Genomic DNA, 12,549 nt, shown 5'->3' on the forward strand with positions numbered 1-12,549 from the left:
GGGGGATTTGCAATTGGCTGTCATGATGGCTCTGGGGATTTTTTTCTGGACCAGAAGGAGGAGGAGAACAATAAGTAAAAGAAGCTCATCCGATGAGCCACCGAGGGGGTTAGTGGGCACCCCCTCTGCACCGGAGACACCTCAGCCACACCCTCCTGGCTGCACAGCCACCCTCCCAAGGCAGGGGCATCCCAGTCCCACAGGCAAGGATTTGCTCTAGGTATCTAAATTGGGGATGTTCAATTCAGCCTTTCCCTTTTGGAGTTTTCTTTTTGTCAGAAGTGTCTTTAACATTTGTAGCTATTATAAAATATATGGATAATTTCATGTATCTGTGTTTGTATTTATGTATAATAATGTACCTACGCTGCGTACATATCACATATCTGTATAACTGCAAAACGGCTCATGTTACAGCACTAAGTGTCCTCATGGCAGCATGGAATTCCTATTGAGCTATTCTAATTATATCATCGTAATATCAGCTATTACATAAATCACGCGTAATGGGGACTGATACAGCAGGTTAACAGGTCAGTGAAGGCAGGGTGGTTTTAAGAAACCAGCTACGTATCTTGCAAAAAAAAAGTTGTAGAAAAAAAAGCTATGGAATCTCATAAAATTTAGCTCTGGAAGAGACCGTTTTTGGAGCAGTGACTTCTCTTTAAAATCAGCAGCAGCACGATGTGAGCCCACCAGGCCGAGCAGGGCCGGAGCCCGCTCCGGCACCGCCCGCTGCCGAGGGCCGGGCGCTGCGCTCCGGCGCCACCTGGGGGCGGCAGGCGGCAAGGCCGGGCTCGTCTCTGGAGTGTTTTGTTTTGGTCTAACGAGGGGACCCCCCAAAAACGAGGGTCCTGAGAGTGGGCAATGCCTTTGGCTGGTTTCTGCCTTACCAAGGAAACAGACTTCCCAGTGGGAAAGTAAGGCATTGCCCTCTGACAGAAATAAACACAAGTTCTGTTAATTACATCTAATAGAGAACTTTCTTCATCTGGAATAAGAAACCTTGGATCAGACAAACGCACAGGTCCTTCCTAGGGAACGTCATGGGGATAGAGCTCTGAGGAGAAAGGGATTATGAATGGCCATAATTTTTTATGTTATGGGCTTTCTCTTGGAGGAGTGCTAAGACTTAGCCCAAACCATGTCTCTGATACATGGGATGCACATGCTATCATATAATCCTGATTTAGCAGTCACCTGGATAGTTATTCCTAAAAAGCAGATAACAATGGGATTTTACCAGACAAACATATGGGACTTTGTAGGAGAATAGAAAAGGTGTTCCTAAGTCAATGATTGCATACACTAGCTATATTCAGTTCAGGCATTAGTTCAAAGAACCTTTTTCTCTTTTTGATGCAAATTATACAAAGCACTTTAAGACTCTTTTTTCCTGATTTCCATTACAGCTGAACCCAATTCCAGCCTTACAGCAGGTCAAAATTCAAGCCTGATGTTTCTGTGCAAGGCACTTCTCTCAGCCTTGATTTTTTTTCTCATAAGGGCAAATTGACATGATCCATTACCATTTATATTTGCCCAAAGATTATTTAGCTTCTCAGAAGACATCACAGAAATAAAAAGCCTTATAATAAACCTTTTATAAGTTAAGAACTTTAACAAAATATTTTTGTGCTGGATCAAAATTATAATGTCATTCTTCTAATAAGCAAAAGTAATGCCACCATTACCGCAGGGAGGGGTTGCTTTTGCTTTTAAATCTAGGAGAGCATTTGAGCCTGTACTGCTAACTTTACATTCCCTCTGCAAAGCACTCTGCAGCCATACAGAAATGAAGAATACTGACTCCAGATTTCTATAATCTTGTCTGAAATCAATGTCCACAGTTTTCTATCTGGGCTTAGACTGATTAGATTTATGTTTAAGGTAAGTCTGCTGCCATAAAAAGTACTCTGTGAATTGTAGCCATGTAGGCATAAAAAGAGAGAGGATCCAGGACATTTTCCACCAATTTCCTTGCACAGACTCTAGCAACATCCATCTGCTTGCAAGAGGTTATGTTCACACGGATTTGTGACTGAGTCATGTCTTACAATCTCTGCAGAAAAGACAGCGTGTTTTGGATAGCACAAGCTATGCTACTCCTGAAAGTTCATATTCATTCCTCCCAGAGACCAACATCTCTGGGTACTGCCCTTGATGTCCAGTAGCTGCTTACACCATTATCACAAAATCGATCACAGATAGTGCTTTTGATGCTGGCAAGTTGGAAAAAAAATCTCTTGGCTTATATCCTGAGCACATTTGATCTGGACTGACTGGGTGGAATCATGACAGCCCATCATCTTGTCATTGGAACAGAAACACTTTCCTGACTGCAACTAACGCTCGGGCAAGGATGAACATTTTCCTTTAAATAGCAAACTTCAGCCTTAAATAGTTACACTTTGCCCTTGCTGTTTGGCTCTCTTGCATACCAAAGACTTAGCTCTTAGCAACATGAAATCCCATCCTAATTAGCTACTGTTAAACAATACCACTTTGTACCACTCTCAGAATGCTAAGCTCCTTCTGTTCTGGGGCTACAGAGGAGGGAGCATTTCATATCAAGCCCAATGCAGTTCAAGCCTCTTTCTGTGAAATTTGATTTTTTTTAAGTTGAAAGTAGTCCTGTGTGTTAAACCCGAACCACTTTGTATAAGTGACACTCAAGAAATTAAAAACTATTAACCAAACATAGCCCAGTGTAAGCACACAAAACTGCTGTAAGAAATTTTGAAAAATTCAGCAGTGTCATAAATTCAACATAAATGGTGCATGCCAAACATAAAACTCGAGCATAAGTGGTCAGGTCAATTCCTTTCAATTTGACACTCAGCTGGAGAGAAAAATGAGTATCATTTATCACTGGGGAGTCAGTGAGCATATATGAAATAGAGCAACTCACACATACCAATAAGCCATCTTCTGCATTTGCATCAACATTTCCAAAACTTCCCAAGACTTTTAGTACCAAAAGTAGCTCTGTTTAAAACTAGACAGCTCTTCAAAAAGAAGCAAGGTTTTGGCATACTTGACCCTATACCTCAAACAGCTGCCCTTTCATGTCTCACTCCAACATCAGTGTATTTTCTGATGACAAAACTTCCCCATATGACTGCTTAATTGATCCATTGTTAGGAACTGTTCATGAACATATGGACAGGCCCACAAACGTCAAAGAGAAAAAAATAACAGACTTCACACTGAAACCTTACAAATACTGACATAACAGTGACCATCTGAACATATAGGCCTGGCATTTATTTATTTATTTATTTAATTAATTAATTAATTGCAGGCCTGGAGAATCACTTGCAGAAAGCATCAAGACCCATGTACCTCCCTAGAATGAAAAATATACAGGGTGACACAGGCAGCCCTGCCCACCATAAATGCCAATGGCTAATGATGATCATTCAAACATGTGGTTTTGCATATGGTCCTTTTTTATGCTATTATAAATATTTTCCTCACAGGGTAGTCCCTGGGTTCAAGTTTCTTTCCTGGTGCCCTCTGATGATACACAGAATGACAAGGCCAAGCTATTTTTCTTTTCATCCTTTCAAGAAAGCTTGTTACAATCTGTTTCACTTACTATCCTTGAAACTTTGACCTCATTTCCATCTCACAAACTCATTCCGCATTACAATGTTTTTTACAATAATGATGACTGTATGATGACCCCAAATAGGTCTATTTGCTTTGAGTTCTAATATTATGTCATTATATAGAATTCCATAATTCTCTGCAGACTGTGAAGTTGTGCAAGGACGTGTTCACATTCTTTAAAAGAAGTCTTCATATCTTTTAAAATGAACAAAAGAAACACTCTGTGAAATGGGTTTGGTTCCCATTTCAAAAGAAAAACTCCACCATTATATGACACATTCCAACCACTGTAGGTAAGTATAAAACAACCTGGAAAAAATTTTTCTTCAAAAAGTTTTGCTGAGATAAACCTAAGGCTGCAGGTTTTAGTCACTGTAAATTGAATTGGTCTTGGTCCTGTAATATAACATCCAGCAAAGCTTCCTTTTTCAGATCCCAGTGCACATAAGGCCCTGGAGTCAGGGACTGAAATTTGTTGAGATAACTCCAGCATGTTTTGGTCTTTTAAACTCACTGAGTGCACACATGAAGCATATATGAATGCATTGACCTCCTGCTCCATGGGGACACAGACAGCTCCGCAGAACTATGACGTTTTCCTCAGATGATAGAGCTAAAAGACTATGTACTTAGACAACTCTGAAGTCTACCTAAGGGCTAGCTGATGGAGTTGCTTCCAGATAAGATTGTTGGAAATTATTCAATGTCATGGAGAAATCTTTATTAGCTTCTGTCAGTGGTAGAGTTTGTATTTGTTACTCAGCCTTGTAACAGGCACTCTTTTTTTAATTATTACCTTTGGATACCCAGATATCAGCATGGACAAAAGCCACAGATTGCTGCTCTGACACTGTAAGAACTTTCTGCATAATTTTTTCTCCCTCTGTCATCCAGCAGGTGGGAGAAGACCAACACAAACAGTGAAATAAAGGGTTACTGGGTGTACTGTTCCCTTAGGATGCCTGGTTTGCTTGCGCACAACTCAGGGCATATCCAGTTGCTCTAATTTTTATACAGCTATCTGCTGGCCTCAGGGAACATGACAGAGCCATCTTTTTACTCTCTTGGAAAAAAAGGAGTTGGATGTCAGAGTGTCAATATTCATGGGTCACACAAAGGGACACAGGAAGCCCAGCAATGCCTGCTGCACCTTGGAGTTGCCAGCTGGGGTTACAAGACTGCTGTCAGCAGGAAGGGGCAGCTTGGACATTGACTCATCTGGCTGCATCTTTTCACTGGTTGTGTGCCCATCAGTTTTAGATTTTAATTCTGTAAACATAGCTTCTCAGAACATCCAGAAGATGCACAGCCATGCCAAAAAATGCCCCCCAAAAAAGATAATTAGCACAAGTCTAGTGAAGTTGCTTTGCCAGAAGGTGTTGACTGCTGAGATGCTCACCTGGTAATGAGCTTCGATCATTTTTCCCTATCCTGATCATGAGGCAAGGGCAGTGAGAATACAGGAAATGTAAAAACTGGCAGAAAGGTAACAGACCTGTTTTAGTGTAAGGGAAAAGAAGCGGGGGCTGTGATTTCCTAGTTTATCCAAGTTTTATTTGTGGTGCAGTGATGTTTGCAAGTAACAGCTAAATGTTCACAGAATTATGAGCACATAAATGTTTTATAGGTGGTGCGATACAGTTAGTAGTGCTGGCTCATGTCTGGGATTATGCTAGAGAAACAGCTTATTTGGGGAGGTTGTACTATTTCTTTGTCCTCTGGTCTTATTAGGGGGTTGAGAAGAACATCAGTTGATGGTGAAGTCTGTACCTCTGGGACTGGCTAATAAAGAATCCTTAATTGCTTGTATTAGGATAGATATCCCTTAAGAAAAAAGCTTACTGAAAATGTAGCTGACTCCAAATGGATTTTATAAGCTGATATCATCTTTGGCTGTGTTAAAGTTTGATAGAATATTTCTGCCTAATAGCATGCCCAGTATTACAACAAAATTTAAAATGGCTTTGAACCAAAAAGCAACTATGGATTTTTTTTCTGAAGAAGCAAAATTCAGTCCTGACACTTTTACTCTCGAATTACTCCTCTATTAGCTTGTATTTTATCTTTGGAAAGATGTAAAACAGAACATTTAGTTCCCATTTGCAAAGACATCTATGAAACAAACTTCTGAAAGCATTTGATGGCATAGGTGTGACAGAGGTCAAATTATGAAAGTGAGATTTACTTACGCATGAGAGCCTAATTTGGGCTTCTTTCTGACTCTCATTTGACCAGTTTAGGATCTGTCCCATGTAGTTAATCAAGATGTTATAAAACAGAATGTACCTAGTTTGACTGTCAGTTTGGGATTATTTTGCCTGACTTCAGCTACCTAGGAGCCAAGAAATGGACCTGAACTACCCATCTGGCTCCATCTATCATCAGCAGGGACAGAGGAACTTGTTTACTCTCTTTAGGATGGAGTGCATCCTCATCCAGAAGTGTCCAGTTCTCATGACTGAGTAAACAGGGAATTACAGCAGTACTGTTAACAAATGGATCAGTCCATAGATGAAGAGGCACAATTAATTGTGCAGATGACTTTCATAGCTGGGGACCTCAAAGGTGCATCAGGACCTTTGTTCACATTCAGCTCAGTTGATCTAATTCTGTGCTTATATTTCTGAGGTTGACTTCTCATTATCAACATCAGTTATACTAGTTGTAACTGGAAGTTTTGCAGGATGACTAGGATTATTTGGTATCTGGAGCATCATTTTTGGTCTCTTCTAGTATAGAAAGTCCTAGAAATGATGGGTTTAAAGATCACTGGACTGAATATTGTTAGAGAGATGGATGGGAAAAATATTCTGAAAAATATTCTGAGTACACTCTGAAAGTGACATAGCAAAAATAAGGTAACAGTGAAATATCAGCTAATATATTCAATGCACACTGCAAAAGGACTTTGCTTCTAGTGAAACTGTTGTATAACTCACATATTCATTGTTAAGAGGAATATTAATTGATGTTAATCGTTAAGAAGAAAAACATTCATATACTCATTGTTGAGAAGAAAATTAATTGAACCAGCATTCTGAAAACTGCTGTAATAATTTATACAGTAAAATGTCTTGGTTTAGTTTGTCTACAAGGAAAAAATGAGTAAAAGAGGAGTACAAGAAGGAGAGAGCATAAAGAGGATATGCTCTCTCTTAAGTACAATCTTTGACTATTTTGGAATTATTAGTAACTCAGACCCACAGATGCTTTGATATGCATAATGACTTAATGTACCAAATAACAACAAAACAAAAGACACTATTTTGGAAGAAGAGTCTCTCAGAGACCACTGAATCAGATTAGAGAACAGGACAAAACACATCAAAGCTGAGGAATGGAAACTTGGGATGAAAAATATGGCAGATAATCAAAAGCTGTTTAAGAGTCACTGGATTTTAAAAAGGTCTCAATTTCATAAGAATAATAGAAAACAATATTGCTTAAAATGCCCTCATGGATCAATGTATGAAGTGAAGGCATAGTTAGAAAATAAAAAGCCTACATAGCAAATGGTTAAATGGGGAATATTTAGGAATCAATATAAATTAGAAGCTATATAATATAAAAATAGACAAAATAAAAAAGACAGAAGAGGAAAATCATTGGCTGGCAGGCCTTAAGGCAATAAAAATGGGTTAAGGGTATATTAAGAACAACAGAAGTCTTAACAAGGGTACATGCTGCTGCTTGATGCATATGATGAAATGATAATGTTGCAGAAAAGGCAAATATTCCAGTCGTATTTCTGTTGCGCATTTGAAAAGAAGAAAGATAATGAATTTACATCACATGGGCTGATGAAAAACTTTCCACTCTACCAGTGACCAGGAGGAATGTAAAGTATGTACTGAGGGTAAATATTTTAAAATCAGCAGGTCTGGATGGCTTACATGGCAATACTAATAGAGCTTATTTAACTGATCTCTAGCCTGCTGATATTGATATTTCATAAATCCTCTAATAGCAAGGAAATAGCAGAATACTAAAGGAATGTCTGTTCTATGGTAATATTAAAAAAATGGCAAAGTCAACAATTACAATAGATGTGTACCAGCAAGGCTAATGGCAGTTCATGGGGAAAAAAAATCACCTGAATTCTTTGACGAAGAATAAGAAAATGTAGGGATCTACTTCCCAGCATCATAATAATCTTGAAAAAACAAAAAACCAACCAACCAACCAACAAACAAAAAATTTAAGCCATGAGCAGGAAGATGACTAGAGTTGCTCCTAAAGTTCTTTCTAGCTCTACCTTATGTGGTTCCATAAAGAAATAACATGGTAACCAACAGAGAGTCCTCACTGGACAGGAGTGAATACATGTATCGGTTGTGAATTCTGATTATTTCTTAAAATGTTTTGTCACTGCATGAGGATCAGGAGCAATGGTGCATATTTGTACCTGAATTACTCCTATTCTCTGAGAAAAACAGAGGACACAGGATGGTTGAAGCACAGGGAAAACAGTCCAGGCAAGTTTGTCTGCTGGGCGTGGAACACAATAAAGCCATGTCACCTGTGCTTTGCAAAAGCCATGTACTCAGTTCAGTACTGTTCAGCATTCCCATCATTGCCACAGAAGTAAATAGAAACTCACTGCTGATAAAATATGCAGGTATTAGGAAGCCTGGTGGAATGGCAATGATGAGCATTTATATAGGGCAGGCTGGATCACCTAGCAGATCAGACATGTTCAAGCAAAAAGCCTTTTACTCCAGCCAAATGCGAAGTTATGCATGTGGGAACCAGATAGGATATTAGGAGATGTGTAATCAGAAACTCTACCATGGAAAACAGCGCTGTGAAAAGGATCAGGGTTGCCAGAGTATGGAGCAGTTTCACTCCAATGAGATACTGTGGAAAAAAAGGTGAAATCCATCCTTGAATGCATAAACATGGGAATAGTGGGTAGAAGTACCAAGTTGCCTTTCTTCCCTTTGTGGTACTCATGAGACTAATCATATGCAGGATATTTATTTTCAAAGGTTGGTGAAAAGCTGGTGAAGGTGCAAAAGAAGCTTGGTAATTATCCAAGATCTAAAGAAAGTGCCTTATTTTAGAAACCTTACAGTGCTCAACCTGTCTGACTTACTGAAAAGGAGATGACTTGATTTATGGCTTGATTAATGAATTGGTACTGTTGGAGGCATAAAATACTAGCAGGAAAGGGCTCTGAGCAGACTAAGTCATACTGAGGACTAAGTGGAGGAATTATTAAGCCAGACAAATTCAAGTGAAGAATGAGACACAGAAAATTATTAACTACTAGAACAGGCTAATGTGGTGAATTCTTCATCTACTTATGTCTTCACCAAAATTAAGACATTTTTTTTTGTCCTCCAGCCAACTGCAAATTGTCAAGCATGAGCTGTAGCTTTTGGTACTGGAATATGTCCATGAAAATTAATGGTCTATGATATCTAGAGGTCATTCTAGGTGATAGTAATATCTGAGATTCCATTATGCTGTAGGAGAGATATATATTTATTAATTATTATGATTATGTCAATAAGATAAACATGCAACTTTCTCTCTGTTCTGCCCTTTAGGTACTACCATTTAATGATAACAACATTAATTATGGTTTCCAAGAAAACTAATAAAGGAAACTGGAGAGCTGTAAAAGTCCACGAGTGATTTTCTCTCTTTAGACATTCCAGCATATGGTCACTTTACCAGTTGGAGTGGCATAATACACTGGAAATATAAGTTGCTGGGTGACTTCCTTTCCCCTTCTTTGTTCCTCTGTCTAGAAACTTCTTCCTTTGGCTGTGACATGCACCTATGATAAGTAAGTAACCTGGCCTCATGCACACATTGTATGAACAAAAATAGGAAAAGTACTTTTTGAAGACATGAATGAAAGTAGGGATGCCAAAACTAAGTGCTTACCCAGAAAAGTAAAAAACGTAACCCAGAAAGATTGCCATAGAAGACAATGTTTTTGACATTATTTCAATGTTTGTATATGGGAACCTCCATTGCCAAAGTGACATTTGATGTTTGGATCACCAAAACAAAGAGGCATGAATTGTTGCTACTTTATCTTGGTAAACCCTGTAGTAGCAACCTGCATATTCAGGTGTCTAAATGCTTTTAAGAATCAGGTCCACAGGAACTTTCATCCTATATAACTCCAAAGCACTTTAGGGGCCTCCATGGCTCTAGCGCAAAACATGGGTGATACTCAGAGTGCACAGCATTTCAGAACAGCAGTTAAAGCAGGAAACAAGAATCTCATCACTAATGAGACAGCAAAATTCAGTGAATGGAGAAAGCAGGGTAGGTAACTTGCATTTATAGTAGACAGCCCATCTGACAGATTTAGCCACCACTCTTGCTGCTTCAGCACTGTTTGTGAATGGTTTTTGTTCATCTCAGATGTTTTTTTATTCAAAAAGCTCCTGGCCTGTGGAATGTTCTTAAGCAGCTCATTGTGGATATTTGAAACATGAAAGTAGAGAGTTGAACCATGATTTTTAGTTCTGAATCACTTTTATGTATTCCTTTGACACATCCACTGTCCACATAACTTCAGATCTCAGAGGAACACTTTTACAGTTTTCTTCATATGGTGTAATTTCTCTCAACCTTCTTCTTTTATCCTCTTTTATATTGTAACCTTGCCTTTTCCATCACTTCCTCTTACCCATTCCTCTCTTCTCTCTAGTTTATTATCACTATTTGACTGATGTTTGAGAAATGTATTGTGACTTGGAGCAGACATATGTCCATTTACTGTTGCTCAGATCACTTTGCACATGTTGCATTGTGGAAATAAAAAAAACAGGTTTAGAAATATTTAGTCTCTCAGTTATATTTTGCAGTATGATATGTAACAGAGACATTGCATGAAATAAAATTATGTATTATAATTATCCCATCTCTGGCAATGATATTCAAAAGCATTTTAGGTAAATCATGTGCCTTCTCTCTTCTCTGCCTCAGTTTCTTGGCTGGCTCAGAGTTACAAGATGTGTCAGTGAAGTGCTAGCATTGGGTTGTTTGACATTCTAGAAACTCTTCAAATGTAACTCTTTGCTTGTCCTGTTTTCCATTGGCTTGTCTCAAAGCCTTCTAGCAAAGGAAATGTGTTTCCTCTTTCACAGCTGGGCAAACAGGAAAACAGAGAGGTGAATTTGAGGACACTGGGAAGGCCTGAAGCATGTCTGTGAACACAAGCCAAACCTCCAGGGCTCCCATCTCCTGGCATTTTTAATGGGAAACACATCTCCTCAAAACAGATTATTGGATCAAGCTGGACTGCACGTGTGCAGGTTTGTAAAGTGACTTGTCCCTCCCCAAAACTATGTTTGTATTTTGTTAAACTTGGCAAAATAACAGAAACAGTGTTACCTCCAAACCCTTCGGGATTTGTAATTTCTACATATGTAGTATTTGCTTTTCTTCTGCCTCTGAATCCCGAATAGAAACCATTAGCGATTCTTCTATTTATTTTCATTAAAAATTCAAGCAAACACAGGCTTACTTAGCCAGACATCAGTCACGTCTCAGGTGAATCTTGCCTGCTGCTTGTTCTAGAAGATTCAGGCTGCTCTGTTCTGAAGGACCTTTCTGGCATCTAATCCACATGGAGGCAAAGATGGCAGAAGGCAGCAGAGGACACTAAAGCTCTGCCGAGCAATTTTACCATCAGTCCAAGAGATGATCCTTGAACAACATCGCAGAGGAATCTCAAAAGCTTTGACAGGGTCTGTAAAATAATGTCTTACTAACATTCTTTCCCATGGATACCTTGAACAGAACAGCCCTGGAGAGGGCTTTCCTAAACAGGGTACTGTGACAGTAAAAGATGCTTTTCTGTGTGGCACTTCAGTCACATCTGTTAGGAGTAAAACTTTCCTGTTTGCAGTGTTTTGTTTTAGAGCCAGGCTCTCACCAACCCAAAAAGAATGGCAGGTATCCATAACAGAAAAATGCATTGAAGGAAAGCAGGGCTAAATGCTCACGCAAAGTTTACTGTTATAATCTATCTCTACAGGAAAGAAAATGTTCTGAGTAAGGAAATTATTTCAGCAATCCTAGAGAGGAAGGACTGAATTTTCAAAAATAGCTCTGGGTTCTTTGGGGATTGCTACCTAGCCTTTAACATTTTGAGCTTGAACAGCACCTTATCGGCAGAGACTGGCACATGTACGGTTACATGACCAAATGTTTAAATGCCTTCAATTTTGGGCAGAAATAAGTTAAGAACCTCCATGGACTTAACTCCTATGTCCTACTGCGTTTTTTCAGGAGTGATGAATATGGCATTATTGTCTGAAGCCATAGAAAGAACCCAAGTGCCTGATAAATGGAAAAGAAAGAAGATAGGAATGATAAGTCTAGGGAGCCTACTTCAGCTTGAAGGAATCATGTTTGAAAATCTCCTTCATGTTTCCTTCAATAAACTCACCAGATGAGTGAAGGCAGTGAAAATCCATGGCTTGTATTTTTTTCTACCAGCACCAAAAGCAAAAGGAGACAAAGGAAGCAATTTCCGTGCTATTGCACCAAGACCTATGCAAGCTGATCTGAGACAGCACATGATTTTTGATGTTCTTTAAAATCCACTTCCTACTCCATGGATTTGACTAACATTTGTCACCACAGTGACTGGGGTCCACTCAGAAAAAAAAAAAAATTTAGTTCCTTCTTTAATTTCCTTGCAAGCCTCAAGATTGCTCTTTGTTCCTCAGTTTCCTGTCAGAGAAGCCCATATTTTGGTTGTACATCTGTGTGGGTGTGGGGTTATTAAATAAACACACAGCATCTCCTCTCTATTCTACATACCCAAGGAGATGAAATTCCTAATTCCCAGTTGCAGGGCCTCCTCAGGCAAACAGGAAAGAAAGAGCCAAACTTCCTAAAGGAGGGAAAAAACCCTGACTCCAGCTTGAGGGGTTTTAAACATTTGTGATGACTTTTTTA

This window comes from Empidonax traillii, unplaced genomic scaffold (assembly GCF_003031625.1).
Source record: "Empidonax traillii isolate 1590-97213 ecotype Southwest subspecies unplaced genomic scaffold, ASM303162v1 scaffold415:size763157, whole genome shotgun sequence".
Taxonomy (NCBI): domain Eukaryota; kingdom Metazoa; phylum Chordata; class Aves; order Passeriformes; family Tyrannidae; genus Empidonax; species Empidonax traillii.